The 15,865-nt window shown below is 41.7% G+C and overlaps 1 long non-coding RNA gene across 2 annotated transcripts; it reads right to left on the reverse strand.

Annotated features, from left to right (window-relative positions):
- Positions 1-7,652: 7,652 nt before the first annotated feature.
- Positions 7,653-15,805, reverse strand: LOC122440008. Of its 2 annotated transcripts, none has more exons than XR_006269026.1 (3): positions 15,754-15,805; positions 14,160-14,224; positions 7,653-7,858 (listed from the first exon to the last, which is right to left on the reverse strand). It is a non-coding gene; the product is annotated as an uncharacterized LOC122440008 (long non-coding RNA). The 2 variants fall into 2 exon arrangements; XR_006269027.1 differs by having other exon boundaries at positions 15,551-15,790.
- Positions 15,806-15,865: the final 60 nt, after the last annotated feature.

The following is a 15,865-nucleotide window of genomic DNA, read 5'->3' on the forward strand; positions in this document are numbered from 1 at the left end:
GAACAGATTCCTTCACTTCTCGTTGCTGCGGAGGGAGAGGGCAGACCAGTCCTCCACCTCTGCTGGTTGCAGGAGGGCGAGCGAGAGGGTGGCAGAACCCCTTTAACCCGAAGGAGGGACAGGGAAGTGGTGGAAGCTTGGCTAAAAGGCTCACTCTGCCCCACCCTCTATGAGGCTGACCGGTTCTCATGTGATCTGGGAAATCACATCAGCAGGAGCAATGCTGTTTCCTTTCCAGAGAATTGAACTTTCCACATGGTGTGGTTTTTCGAGTTTTTGTTTGTTCCTGGAAGGGTGACGAGTTTAACTTAAACTCTTTACATTAAGTAAAAGGTAAAAAAGATTATTGAATTTCCCCTTCTTTGTGTGGCTGTTATTACCGCTGGCAGAGACCAGAATATGCCACCCCCAAATATGCCACTTTGGCCGAAGGATAATTTTGACCTGAAGGCAATTGAGAATCACCAGATACAGAAAAGAGCCCTCTGCCCTTATCTGCCTAAGAGCAAGGCATGTATTTCTTCAGAGATGTGCTTGCTTCCTCTGTACTAAAAGAGGAGAGCCACTCATTCACACAGAGGGAGTCAGCACCTCAGATGTTAATGTTTGCAGAAATAAGCAGTACTAAAATAATCCTTATCTAACATTGGTTCCCCCATATAGTTCATAGTCACCTATCCAGAAATTGCCCTTTGCTGCCGCAAAATCTCTTTCCTTCATTAAGAGGATATAAATGCTCCTGAGTCTAACCTTACCTTTGAGTTTTGGAACTGAGTTCTTTGCCCAGTTTATGATTTATGTCAGATTTCCATCTCTGTCAAAAACTTTATTCCTTCTCTCCTCCTGTACCTGTTCCCCTTTTGGATTGAGGAGGGTCAAAGAAAAGGAGGGATTGAAACTGAGAAGGACCCCTGGGGGGGGCCTTCCTGCGTGCAAAAGCCCATCTGTGCCACACCTCCCTCCTCCCTGGTTAGTCTCCTAGCCCTTTCCTTAGTTCCAAAGAGCAGATTCAAGCGGTTGCTAATTACGGAAGTGAGGGAATGCAAAAACAGAAAGCAGTCCAGAACGAATCTGTTCAGTTCAGTTCAGTCACTCAGTTGTGTCCAACTCTTTGTGACCCCATAGACTGCAGCACACCAGGCCTCCCTGTCCATCACCAACTCCCGGAGTCTACCCAAACTCATGTCCATTGAGTCGGTGATGCCATCCAACCATCTCATTCTCTTGTCTTCCCCTTCTCCTCCCAACTTCAATCTTTCCCAACATCAGGGTCTTTTCAAATGAGTCAGCTCTTCGCATCAGGTGGCCAAAGTATTGGAGTTTCAGCTTCAACATCAGTCCTTCCAATGAACACTCAGGACTGATCTCCTTTAGGATGGACAGGTTGGATCTTCTTGCAGTCCAAGGGATTCTCAAGAGTCTTCTCCAACACCACAGTTCAAAAGCATCAATTCTTTGGCGCTTAGCTTTGCTTATAGTCCAACTCTCACATCCATACATGACTACTGGAAAAACCATAGCCTTGACTAGGCAGACCTTTGTTGGCAAAGTAATGTCTCTGCTTTTTAGTATGCTGTCTAGGTTGGTCATAACTTTCCTTCCAAGGAATAAGCGTCTTTTAATTTCATGGCTGCAGTCACTATCTGCAATGATTTTGGAACCCCCCAAAATAAAGTCTATCACTGTTTCCCCATCTATTTGCCATGAGGTGATGGGACCAGATGCCATGATCTTAGTTTTCTGAATGTTGAGCTTTAAGTCAACTTTTTCACTCTCCTCTTTCACTTTCATCAAGAGGCTCTTCAGTTCTTCATTTCTGCTATAGGATGGTGTCATCTGCATATCTGAAGTTATTGATATTTCTCCCAACAATCTTGATTCCAGCTTGTGCTTCATCCAGCCCAGCATGTCTCATGATGTGTTCTGCATATAAGTTAAATAAGCAGGGTGACAATACACAGTCTTGATGTACTCCTTTTCCTATTTGGAACCAGTCCGTTGTTCCATGTACAGTTCTAACTGTTGCTTCCTGACCTGCATACAGATTTCTCAAGGGGCAGGTTGAAGGAAAGTTACTTGGCTCAAAATAGCCTGGAGCTAAAACTCCCCTCCAGGTCCTCCCCACCATTCTATGCAAAACAAAGAATTCTCTCACCCAAAGAAAAAAATGGACATTAAGGTTGATTATGCCCAGCTCCCAGCTGGTCCAGCCTCTGGTCGATCTCCAAAATTCCTTGCCCCAGCCATTTAAGAGATAACCACTCTGAACAACCTTGGAGAACAGCTCCCTTAAGACAGTGACTTTCCACATACATGCCTATATATACTTACTCTTTTCTTGGGTAAGTACAGCAGCTCACTAATCTGACTGCTGCCCCTTCTCGCCTCATTAAAGATGATCTGTTCCTGTAAACTGCTGGTCTGGTTCTTTTTCTGAACCTCACCATCTCTAACTCCCTTCACTTATACAGCTCAGGTGGTGTGGTATTCCCATCTTGAAGAATTTTCCACAGTTTATTGTGATCCACACAATCAAAAGCTTTTGCATAGTCAATAAAGCAGAAGTAGATGTTTTTTTGGACCTCTCTTGCTTTTTCGATGATTCAGCAGATGCTGGCAATTTGATCTCTGGTTCCTCTGCCTTTTCTAAACCCAGCTTGAATATCTGGAAGCTCATGGTTCATGTACTGTTGAAGCCTGGCTTGGAGAATTTTGAGCATTACTTTACTAGCATGTGAGAGGAGTGCAATTGTGCAGTAGTCTGAGCATTCTTTGGCATTGTTTTTGTTTGAGATTGGAATGAAAACTGACCTTTTCCAGTCCTGTGGCCACTGCTGAGTTTTCCAAATTTGCTGACATATTGAGTGCATCACTTTCACAGCATCATCTTTTAGGATTTGACATAGGTCAACTGGCTATTTCAAATAGCCATCACCTCCACTAGCTTTGTTCGTAGTAATGCTTCCTAAGGCCCACTTGACTTCACATTCCAGGATGTCTGGCTCTAAGTGAGTGATCACACCATCGTGTTTATCTGGGTCCTGAATAGTTCAGCCTAAAAATGGTCCTTATTCTTCCTCAAGGGGTGTATATAATAATCTCATACATATCTTTGACTGTTCAGTAAGAACCAAGCTTCCCCACCCCCCTACTGAGGGGACCTTAATTTAACTATATTCTGAGACCCCCTAAACTGGTTAGAATCAGAAGCTTGATGATTGAAATTCCTAGAAAATCACCCTGTTACCTCATCACCAACCAATCAGAAGAAAGTCATATGTCCTGCATTCCTCACCCTAAATGTTATCTTTTAAAATATCTTCCCTTAAAGCCATTGGAGAATTTGGGTCTTTTGAGTAAAAGCTGCTCATTCTTCTTGCTTCGCCCCACGATAAACCTTCCTCTGACATTGTGGTTTGTTTGGCTTTACTCTGGGTAAGGCGGATGAACTTGGATGCCACAGCAGTTTCACTTCTCTTCGTGAATGCTTGCATGTGTGCTGAGTCACTGCAGTCATGTTCAACTCTTTGCAACCCTATGACCCATATCCCCTCCCCTCCTCAGGCTCTCCTGTCCATGGGATACTCCAGGCAAGAATTTTGGAGTGGGTTGCCATTCCCTTCTCCAGGTAATCTTCCAGACCCAGAGTTCGAACCCACACCTCTTATGTCTCCTGCTTTGCAGGAGGGTTCTTTACCACTAGTGCCACCTGGGAAGCCCTCTGTGAACTCGTATGCATATAAGACTTTAATAGTATTATATATTTTTTTCTCCTATGGAATCTGTCTTTTGTGAGTTGAATTCATATGCCCTCAGTCACTGAATGTAAAAGAGTAGAGGGAAAGTTATTCCTCCCTGACACTTCTAAGTAAATACCAGTTCAAAGTGAATCCTACATCCTTTTTAAACTCGTGAGATAACTCCCTCCCTTTGCAATGCTGTCCTGAATCAGAAATAAATCCCAGTAAGGAGTCAGGGTTGTCTTAAAGCAAAAGGACAACTTTATTGTTCAAAAGGTTTGCAAACTGGGGATATGCAGCCTTTGGCTGTGACCAAAAGTACATTTCCGGGGAGTGGAGGAGGTAATGGATTTTTAAAAGCAGAAACCACAGAAGCTACAGATGGGAGGCTTATAAAGGAATTGGATGGCCCTTGCAGCCTGACCACAAGTTCTTACAGTTTGACTGAAACTTTTCAATCATTTGTTGTTGTTGGAGCTTCTTATTAGGGGCTTTCCAGCCAGGACCCTTAGCAGAATTAGAAGCCCTTAAAACTGTCAGTTCGTGGTTTTTCTAAGAATACAGAATGCATGACTGAACCCTCAGCCTGTTGTGACTGCCTGGCTCCATTTTATTTTGGGTCCCTCTTAGCCACACTGGGTCCATTGTCTATATTCTTTCTCCTGGGGGTTTCTCTCATTTTACTTTTCCTTGGGGGATTTTATTTTGTCTTTATACTAGGGAGACCCCTGTACCTGCAAAGTCTCAGGTTGCATTCCTCCGTCCCCAGTCTTTGTTTTTGTTTCTGTAGCTTTAACTTTTCCTAGGACATTTTGTCTTTCTTTCCACATGAATCTGCACCTATGAGTTGCCATTCCTAATAATTATACCTAGACCCATCCTCTCTCTTCCTCCTGGTTTTTTGCCCAAAGTATTTACATACTTTTGTATGTAAATCCTGTATTTACAGGATTTTTCTGGGGATTAATTGAGATGGTCTGGGAAGTGCTAAGCCCTGCACTTGATACATAGTAGGTGCTTGAAAAGTTGGTGGCAGTTAATGTGGGTGTTGGTGTATAATTTTCTCTTTCTGGGTCCTGTCAGCCCTGCCAAAGGGCCCTGCCACAGGTCAGGGTCTAGATGACAAAAACTCAGTCTTGTCTGTCCTACCTGACTCACATTATCCAGGCTCATAATTGACAGAGCAATACAAATGCTAACTTATTTACAATGAGAAATCTTATGCATCAGGTATTGAAATACACACACGGACAGGCATGTCACTCCTGCTTTCCTTCGTAATCAGGAAGCTGAATTTGTAGTCAGAAGATCACCAGAATGGGCACAGAGGCTAAGAGGAGGCTGTTCCAAGTACACATAGGCTCTCCCCCCCTACCCTGCTCCAAAACCACACATCAGAGTAAGGCAGCTGTGTTTGTAAAAGTTATGAAAAGCAAACCAAAAAATGTCAAAATACCACCACCAGAAGTGAGTTTCTCTCTAGCCTTTTTGCCCAATGTAAAGAATGTTTTTCTGTTTGCCTCTTTAAATAAATCATTTACAGTACATTCAGCTTTTTATCTTTCTCTTCTTTCAATGTGATTATTTTCCACCTTACTATTATGTCTACTGTCTCCTTATTTTCTGCAGTCCAGTGTTTCTCAGAGGCAAACAGAATTCCTTGCAAACTTGTGACAAATATCATCTTAGGTATCACCCAGAGCTATTAAAACAATATCTGGAGGGTAGATCTTCCTGGGTGATTATTATGTACCCTGGAGTTGAGAACAAAAAGAGAGTTCATAACCATTCATCAAGACTGGTTAGGAATGCTTTTCCTACAAGTAGTGGAAAGACTGACTAAATGGCTTGAACAACAAAAACGCTTCTTTTGTCATGTGTCATGGTGATGGTGATGCAGATCAACATCAGGACTGGTGGAGCAGACCAGTGGCATAGATGGAGACTCAGGCTTACCCCTTGTATTAGAGTTCTTCAGAAAAATAGAAACAATAGGGGGAGAGAGAAAGAGAGATTAACTTATTATGAGGAACTGGCTTTCACAGTTACAGAGGCCAGCAAGTTTTAAGATAGTCAGGGTGAATCAGCATGCTCAAGACCCAGGGAGAGCCACTGTTTTCGTTTCAGCCCAAAAGCAGGAAAAAACCCTGACATCCTAGTTTGAAGTCCATCAGACAGGGAGAATTCTCTCTTATGTGGAGGAGGGTAAGCCTTTTTGTTCTATTCAGACTTTCAACTAATTGGATGAGACCCACCCAAGTCAGGGAGGGCAACCTGCTGTATTCAGTCTACCAATTCAAATCTCATTCAAGGATAAAGAAAATGGGACATATAATTATAATGGAATGCTGCTGCTGCTGCTGAGTTGCTTCAGTTGTGACCAACTCTGTGTGACCCTATGGACTGCAGCCAGCCAGGCTCCTCTGTCCATGGGATTCTCTAGGCAAGAGTACTAGAGTGAGTTGCCATGACCTCCTCCAGGGGATCTTCCCAACCCAGTGATCGAATCCCGGTCTCCTGCATTGCAGGCAGTCTTTACCCTGGAGTCACCAGGGAAGCCCAGTGGAATGCTGCTGCTGCTGCTGCTAAGTCGCTTCAGTTGTGTCTGACTCTGTGTGACCCTATGGACAGCAGCCTGCCAGGCTCCTCTGTCCGTGGGATTCTCTAGGCAAGAATACTGGAGTGGGTTGCCATTTCCTACTCCAAATGGAATGCTACTCAGCCATAAAAACGAATGAAATTTGGGGCCATTTGCAATGACATGGATGGACTTGGAGGATATTGAGCTAAGTGAATTAAGTCAGACAGAGAAAGACAACTACTATATGAGATCGCTTATATGTAGAATCTAAAAAATAAAGCAAACTAGTGACTATAACAAAAAAAGAGACTCACGGATATAGGGAACAAACTAGTGGTTACTAGTGGGGAAGGAGAACAGGGGAGAGACAGTATAAAGATAGGGGATTAAAAGGTATGAACTATTATGTATAAAATAAGCTACAAGGATATATTGTAGAGGGCTTCACAGGCGGCACTAGTGTTAAAGAACCTGCCTCCCAAAGCAGGAGTCGTAAGAGATATGGGTTCGATCCTTGGGTTGGGAAGATTCCCTGGCGGAGGGCATGGCAACCCACTCCAGCATTCTTGCTTGGAGAATCCCATGGACAGAGGAGCCTGGCAGGCTACCCCTGTCCATAGGGTTCCAAGGAGTCGGACACGACTGAAGTGACTTAGCATGCACAGAATGTAAACCACCAAGGATAGGCCCTAAATTAAACTATGGCCTCTGGATGATAATGATATATCAATATAGATTGTATGGTGACATATCATAACTAGACTTAATCATGATGATCATTTTGAAATGTATAGCAATACCAGGGTTACACAACTATGTAGAAACCCAGAACCCAAAACTGATCCAAAAGAAATATCAATACCCTGGATCAGGGTTTTATTCCCTAAGAGATGGCCTCCAAATTAGGGAAATAAACAGTTCCTTTGATTTTTAACTCCCCCAAGGTCTTATGCTACTGTGAGTTAATACATATGTACAACAGGAAATCCAATTCTCTTATCTTTTAAAAACAATACCCTGGGACTTTCCTAATGATCCATGAGCAACAATTGGAGAAAAATAGTATCTCCAATAGGAGACTAGGCAGCTGGGCTTGGACCACTGGTGTCAAAGATGTTTTCAGGACAGAATGTCAAAGACCTTAGCTTCAGAACTGCCCAGCTGGACATTCTTGGGTGATTTGTTTACTCTCTCTGTTTTCTCATCTAGAATATAGGGAGATATATACAGTGCCTTCACCATAGGGTTGATGGGAAATTTTAATATATTAATGTATGTAAAGTACTTAGAACAGTACCTAGAACAAAAATACACACCATAAAAGTTCTCACTATTGTTTATTATCACTGCAGATACAAGTTTTAGCCAGGACTTCTAGAAAAAAAGACACATCTACTTTTGCCCCAAAATGAGAGTGGTGAGAGTGTTATTGTTGCTTCCAGATCTTTTCCCAGAGATTGTGAGTTGTCCCTTAAGTCTCTGATATATGAGATTTCTGCAGATTCATCCCTGTCTTGCTGCAGCTCCAAAGTACCACCTGCCACAAATGAAGTTTCACATCCATTTAAAGCTTCCATTGTGAAAGGAAATCATGTATATTAAAAGGCAAAAAGTGAAGAGAACAGCAACATGTATGGCAAATTCAAAAGGTACATTTCTTGAATACAGAACATATTCCTACAATGTACAAAAATTCCACAAAGGGTGTCAAGATGATACTTGATCTAAGCATGGCCAGTGGTCAGGGGAGGAGATGGTAAGGTACAATTACAATGGTAAGGGTAAAAAAATTAAACAATATGTGACCTTTTTTTGCCTGAAAATTTAGAGGAAAAACAAACTTGCTAAAACCTAATCCTGGGGAGATGAGTGTGTAAAGGACTCTGTATTTATGGTTGGGGGCTGCATTAATTGAAATAATCCTTCCTGAAAGCAGTTTTGCAGTCTGATTTTGTTTAGGCTTTATTGTGCTTAAATTAAATTTTTGAATAAGGAGTACACTCTCATAGTTCAAAATACAACAAGTATAAAAAGGATATGCACTGAAAATTCTCCTTCCCACCCTTCTTCCCCAGCAACCCAGTTACCTCCCCACAAACAGTCAATGTTAGTGGTTTCTGGTGCAAACTTTCAGGGATATTTTTATGAGCATATACTAATTTGTACATATTCTTTCCATCCTTTCTTAAATAAAGTATAGCATAAAATAACTCAGAACATTTACTTCTTTACATCTTACAGAGTTTTCCCACACCATTTTATAAAGAGCTCTTTCTTTTTATGCATTAATGTTAGTTATTTCTTGGTGCTACAGGTTGTATTGTATCCCCTCAAAAATTCTAACCCTGAGTACCTCATAATGTATTGTTATTTGGAAATAGGGTCATTGCAGACATAGTTAAGATGGAGTCACATTGGAATGGGTGTTATCAAGTCCAAGCTCATACTGCTCACTGTACGACATGCCAATAAATTGAGAGATGAGTTGTGGGGGCAAGGAATAGGGACTTTATTTGAAAAGCTATGAGACCAAGAGGGGGTGGACTAGTGTCCCAAAGGACCATCTTAGATTTCAGACTTCTTTTATGCTAAAAGGATGAGGTGTGGCTGATTGTTGTAAACTTCTTGGTGGTGGAATTCTTTGCTCTTGTACCTTCCAAGTAGGTCTGCTCACAATGCTCCTATAAATCTCCAATAAGACAAACCTTATCCTCTGTTCTGAAATTTTCTGAATGGAAAAGTGTTATACCTTTAAAGGTCAAAGCCTTGAGAATGGGCTATCCTGAATGTTTCAGGCTATAGGCAGCATTCTTTTACAAAAGGTGCAGAGCCAGCATGACTAAGAATGAAAGTCGCTCAGTCGTATCCGACTCTTTGCAACCTCTTGGACGGTAGCTTGCCAGACTTCTCTGTCCATGGAATTTTCCAAGCAAGAATACTGGAGTGGGTAGGCATTCCCTTCTCCAGGGAATCTTCCCAACCCAGGGATCAAACCCAGGTCTCCAGCATTGCAGGCAGATTCTTTACCGGCTGAGCCACCAGGAGCACAAGGGTTAGAGCTAAAGCAATAGATTCAGTATGGAAACAGATGTGTTCTGATGAAGGCAGAGAAGGAGTGATGTGTCTACAAGCCAAGGAACACCAAATATTTACCAGCAAACCATGAGAAGCTAGGTGAGACACATGGAAAAGATTCTTTCACAGCTCTTAGAAGGAACCAACCTTTTTGCTGACATGGATCTTGGACTTCTAGCCTCCAGAATTGTTGAGACAATAGATTCCTGTTGTTCAAGGCTCTCAGTTTGTGGTACTTTGTTATGGCAGCCCTAGCAAACTAGTAATGTGGACATACAAAAATTTATTTAATCACTTTCCTACTTTGGACTTTTTTTTTTCTACTTTGGACTTTTAAGGTCTTTCTTCAATCTCTTACTTTTAAAAATGCTGCAGTGAATGCCTTTTGCACACACCATTCACTACTCTAGCATGGTGAATTTCTAGACCAGAATTGCCAAGGCAAAGGATATATAATACTGTATGATATCACTTATATGTGGAATCTAAAATGTAAAACAAACTAGTGAATATAACAAAAAGAAACAGACTTACACAAACTGTGATTACCAGTGGAAGAAGAAAAGGGGAAGGGCAAAATATGGGTGGAGGATTGGCGGTACAAACTATTATATATATATATTTTTAAAAGCTACAGGATATATTATATAGCACAGGGAATATAGTCAATATTTTATAATGACTGTAAATGGAATATGCAAGCGCGCATGCTAAGTCGCTTCAGTTGTGTCCGACTCTTCACGACCCTATGGACCATAGCCCACCAGACTCCTCTGTCTATGGGATTCTTCAGGCAAGAATACTAGAGTGGGTTTCTATGGCCTCCTCCAGGGAATCTTCCTCAGCCAGGGATCAAACCCATGACTCTCGCATCTCCTGCATTGGCAGGCAGGCTCTTTACCACTGGCACCACCTGGGAAGCCAATTGTGAATCACTATATTGTACACCTGTGACATACAGTTTTGTACATGAGCTATAGTTTAATTAAAAAAATAAAAAGATGTATGTGTGGGGATCCGTACTGCCAAGTGCCTTCCCGGGACTTGGGAGAGTCTGTACTCCCTCCAACATGCAGGAGAAGGGCTGCTTCCCCCATTTCCATCACCACAGTGTCTTATCAAAATTTTGAATCTTTGGGACTTTCCTGGTGTTCCAGTGCTTAGGGGACAGGATTTCAATCCCTGATCCAGGAAGATTCCACATGCCTCAGAGTAACCAAGCCCATGTGCCCCCAACTACTGAGCCCATGCTCTAGAGCCCATGTTCTGCAACAAGAGAAGCCACCGCAGTGAGAAGCCCATGCATCACAAGTACACAGTAACCCCACCAGCTCCCACTAGAGAAAGCCCAGGCGTAGCAAGGAAGACTCAGCACAGACAAATAATAATAATAAAGAAAAAACTCTTATAACATCAAAATGCAGAATTTAAAAAAACATTTTTGCTTAAAATTTTGGATCTTTGACATTCTGATAAGAGAAAAATAGTATCTCTATGCAGTTTAGATTTGCGTTTATTATTATCAATCACTTGTCTATACTTTCCTGTGAACCCATTTCTCTATCAGATTGCTGATCTTTCTTATCAGTTTTGGAGGAGTTTTTTGTGTATCAGGGAAATTTACCCTTTGTGATACATGATGCAAATACTTTTCCCAGTTAGCTATTTGATTTTTCACTGTTCTCATGGTGGTTTTAAAATAAAATGTTTTTGTGTATTTGAATTGATCACTTCACTTTAACGGTTTCTGGGTTTTGTGTTAAAACAGCAGAGAATTGCTTATACTGGAATTCCCCCTTCCAGGATGATCTAAGAAATGTCCTGTGGTTCTTTCTTATGGAGGTGATAGCAGCAGTCGTGGTGAAGGTTAGTGTGGGCATGTTTCACATTTAAGTCTTGGATGCATCTGGAGTTTATCCTGATATAAAGCAGTGGTTTGAATCCAAACTTATGTTTTTCTAATACTTGACAGTTGTCCCAACACCACGTTTTCCCCACTGATTTGAAGTGAAACCTTTGTTGGATTCTAAGTACCCATGACTCTTTAAGTCTATTTTTATACTTTATGTCTCATAATTACACCAGTTTAATTATTAATATACTATAATAATGTTCTCTCATCACTTTTTTTTCAGGCATTTCCTAGTTAGAAACAAGCAAGAGCTTGTTCATTTTTTCACATGGACTTTAGAATCAATTGTGTGTTGCTAAAGAAAATTCTGTTGCTATTTTTTACTGGGATTATTAGTTACAGATAAATTTAGAAATAATATTGTTCTGATGCTGAATCCACACCAGTGAACTGTGCTTTGGAGAATCTTTCCATAAAGTGAGTTAATCTTCTGTGACCCCTGAAGCAATGTAACTATTCTTCACGTAGGGTCTTGCATGTATCTTGTTAATTTCTGGGTATTTGTCTTTCTGAGTATTTGTTTCTATTATAAGTATATAATCTTTCCTTCCACTATTATAATTCTAGTTTGTACATAAGAAAACTATTGGTTTCTGTATGTTAATTTGGAATCACACCCCTTACAGAATTCTTTTACTATTTATTCTAGTTTAGTTTTTTTTTTTTTAAGCTGAATCTCTAGGGATTTCCAAAAGTGAAATCTTTTTATCTACAAATAGGATAATTACACCCCTGCTTTCCAGCGTTTATATTTTGCTTTTCTTTATCCAGCTGCAGTGGGAAATGATGGTAGGAGGGCTGACATGCTTGTCTGGTTCTCTTCTCTGATTGCTTCCTATGTTTCTTGACTGTTCTTGCCAACTATTCCAAGCAAAAGATAGAAAAAGCTTTTGCACACTACTATGTATTATAACACTGACTTGTTTTTTTAAAGGAGGCTTAGTAAGAACTTAAATTATTAACAACAGAAAAGTTGAGGAGATTATAGTTCAAGGGGCTTCCCTGGTGGCTCAGATGGTAAAGAATGTGCCTGCAATGTGGGAGATTCAGGTTCGATATCTGTGTTGGGAAGATCCCCTGGGAGAAGGAAATGGCTACCCACTCCAGTATTCTTTTCTGGAGAATCCCATGGACAGAAGAGCCTGGAGACCTACAGTCCATGGAGTCACAAAGAATCAGACACAACTGAGGAACTAACACTTTCAGAGTATTACAAAGAATAACAACATGGAAATGATAATGTATAAAATCATTTGTGGGCTTCCCTGGTGGCTTGGCTGGTAAACAATTTGCCTGCAATCCAGGAGACCTGGGTTCAATCCCTGGGTTGGGAAGATACCCTGGAGAAGGGAACAGCTATCCACTCCAGTACTCTGACCTGGAGAATTTCATGGTCTGTATAGTCCATGGGGTTGCAAAAAGTTGGACACAACTGAGTGACTTTCACTTTCAAAATTATTTGTAAAAAGCAATATCTAAAACTTGTAGATATAGTATATTTATAACTATCTGAAAAATATCTGAAAAGTGGCAATAGAAAGAAAAAGAACTTTACTAATATGTGATTAACAGTGATTGTCACTAGGTAACAAGATTAAAAGTGATCGCTTTTCCTAATTTTTCTCTTTTCCAATTTCACATAATGAGCTGACATTATGTCATAATGGGAGAAGGAGTTTCATTTTAAAATTTTGTAACCAAACTTAATGATTAAAAGTGTAAATGGAAGCCAGCCCCTTTGGGCATAGCTTGACATTAATCTGCAGTTGAACTACTCCAAAGGGGCAGATGAACCCTAAAGGGTGAATTCTGGGCAACGTTGGCACTACATCTTTTGTCTTTCTAATGTGAGCAATAGGGAGCAGCTGTAAATACAGATGAAGCTCTGCTTGCTCCCCCACTGCTCACCTCCTGTTGTGAGGCCCAGTTCCTAACAGGCCATGGACGGGTAATGGTCCATGAGCCTAGGGGTTGGGGATCCCTGTTCTTGACTACTTGGTGGGGAAGCTCAAAAATCCCAATCCTCAACAAATGCGTGTGCTTTTGCCTAAAACCACAAGATCTGAGAAAGGCCTGGGACTCTGCTCCTCCCTAAGGTTTGAAGCTGCCTGGTCTCCTCTGTGAGAAAGCACATCTCATACTAGTATGGTGCCAGATGGATCAAAAACCAATTGCTTCAAGGAAACCCCTTCTATTCCTCCTATTTACTCGCATCTATTAAAAAAATGTGAAGAGGTATAGAAATTATGCCAAACATTTTCTCACTCTGTTAGAACAGGCAGATAGAAATGAGCAGACAAAGGAGGGACATAGGCCAAATGGCAGGAAGCCACATATCCTGTAAACAATGAGGGTCCTTGGGCAAACAAAGAAAAGCAAGAACTGCCAGACTGACAGGAAACCACACATTCTGGGGTGGTAAGTGTAAGCAGATAAAGCTGGGAATCTCTAGGGTCCAAATGTAACCTGTTTCTCATTATGCCTTCATTACAATAAAATTAGCCTTACAGGTAAGAAGTTCCCATCATGTACCTATGCCATGACACTTCTGATCAAGGCTTCTGCATGCATGCATACGAAATTGCTTCAGTCGTGTCCAACTCTTTGGGACCCTGTGGACTGTGGCCCGCCAGACTCCTCTGTCCATGAGATTCTCCAGGCAAGAATACTGGAGTGAGTTCTGATCAAGGCTAAATAAGGGCAAAAATCCCTCCTTCCCCTCTGGAAGATGGAGCTGTGATGAAAATCAGGAAATATGACCCTAAACCCCTTTCTCCCCAGTGAATAGTCTGTCCATTCATTTTGCCACCCCATATCATGAGCTTACTAAAGAAACTCAACCGATACTCACCTAAGTCTGCCAACGCTTCCTTTGAGCATGTACTGTGGCTTCGGCTCAGATGGTGAAGTATCTGCCTGCAACACAGGAGACTGGGGTTTGATCCTGGGTTGGGAAGATCCCCTGGATGAAGGGAATGGCTACCCACCCATTCTCCAGTATTCTTGCCTGGAGAATTTCGTGGACAGAGGAACCTGGTGGACTACAGTCCATGTGGTTGCAAGAGCCTGGCACTCTATGGCTTAAATCCCTGCTTTGCTTTCTTGACCTCCTTATCTCATCTCTGAACATTTTCTTCCAAAGGCAAGAAACTACTCTCCCATAACAACTCTAGATAAGTAAAATCTATCCAATTAATTTTCATATATCATTGAATTGTTTAAAAATCCACCTTAGGGTTTCCCTGGTGGTTCAGTGGTAAAGAATTTGCCTGCCAACATAGGAGATATGGTTCAATCCCAGGTCTGAGAAGATCCCACATGCCAGGGAGCAACTAAGTCCATGTGCCACAACTATTGAGTCTGTGCTCTGGAGCCTGGACCCACGCACCGCCAGCTACCAAAGCCCGCTCACCTTAGAGCCCATTCTCCACAAGAGAAGCCACCGAAATGAGAAAACCCAGGACTGCAACTAGAGAGTAGCCCTGGCTTCCTGCAACTAAAGAAAAGCCCAGGAAGAAAAGAAGATGGAGCACAGACAAAAAAAAGCATTTCACTTGTCTAAGAATTGATAGTAGTATTTTGCAATATGTATACTTTTATTAATAATCCAGAAAATATTTAACACGAGAAAAAATTGTAAATTTCTAATTTTGTTACGGAAATGCACAACAAGGTGAACAATAAAACTTGCATAAAACTTTTTACAATAGGATCGAATTCAATGATGTACATAGAATGAAAATGTTTTAGATTAGGATAAAAACTCTGAGGGACGTAAAAATACAAGTTCGAGGAGAAAAACCAAAAAGCTGTAAAATTTCTGATCGTTTAAAGTGGATAATAGTATCAAGTCGTCATGTGTTTAGAGGCCCACGGATGCCTCTTAAAGAACGGAAAGCAGTTTTGTGTATGTCAGTATTCACAATGTGGCCTCAAAAATGCCTTTTGTAATTACTTAAACTCAAGATAAAAGATATTTAGATGTTACTGCAAAAAGAAAGCATCGCTTTTCAGTCATCTCAAGCTGGGGTTTCAGGAGCCGACATCAGGGGTCACTGCCCGGCTTGAGCCACTGAAGCTTTGGGATCAGGTTTGATTCAGGGCTGCCCAGCGGGTAGCGCTTCTCTGCGGGTCTCTGTGGGTAGCACTCCGGCCACCGCGCCAGCCCCTCGAACATAGTCGGGCCCCTAAGGCCCCTTGTGCTCCTCCGCCCTCCCTCCCCGCGGTACGTTAAGTACCCACTGTGTCCTTGAACCGACTTAGCTTCAAGTACATAGGTTCTTTAGGTGTTTTTTCTACCGAGTCACACGTTTGCTTTATTGTCCGCCCTACGCCTCAAGTTGAAGTTCTAGAAAACTGTAATCTTCGTGGGTTCGTCCCCAACGCGCGCCACGATAAGCGCTTCATATTAATTTATAAATTAAATATATATGTTATAAATATACGTTATAGATATGTAACTGTAACGGAACATTCCTCTCTAGCCGCGGACGCCTTCGCAGAGTGCCACTGGTCACGTGCCCGGAAAAGGAGCTATCATCGAGTTAGTCCTCCAGC

This window comes from Cervus canadensis, chromosome 4 (assembly GCF_019320065.1).
Source record: "Cervus canadensis isolate Bull #8, Minnesota chromosome 4, ASM1932006v1, whole genome shotgun sequence".
Lineage (NCBI taxonomy): Eukaryota > Metazoa > Chordata > Mammalia > Artiodactyla > Cervidae > Cervus > Cervus canadensis.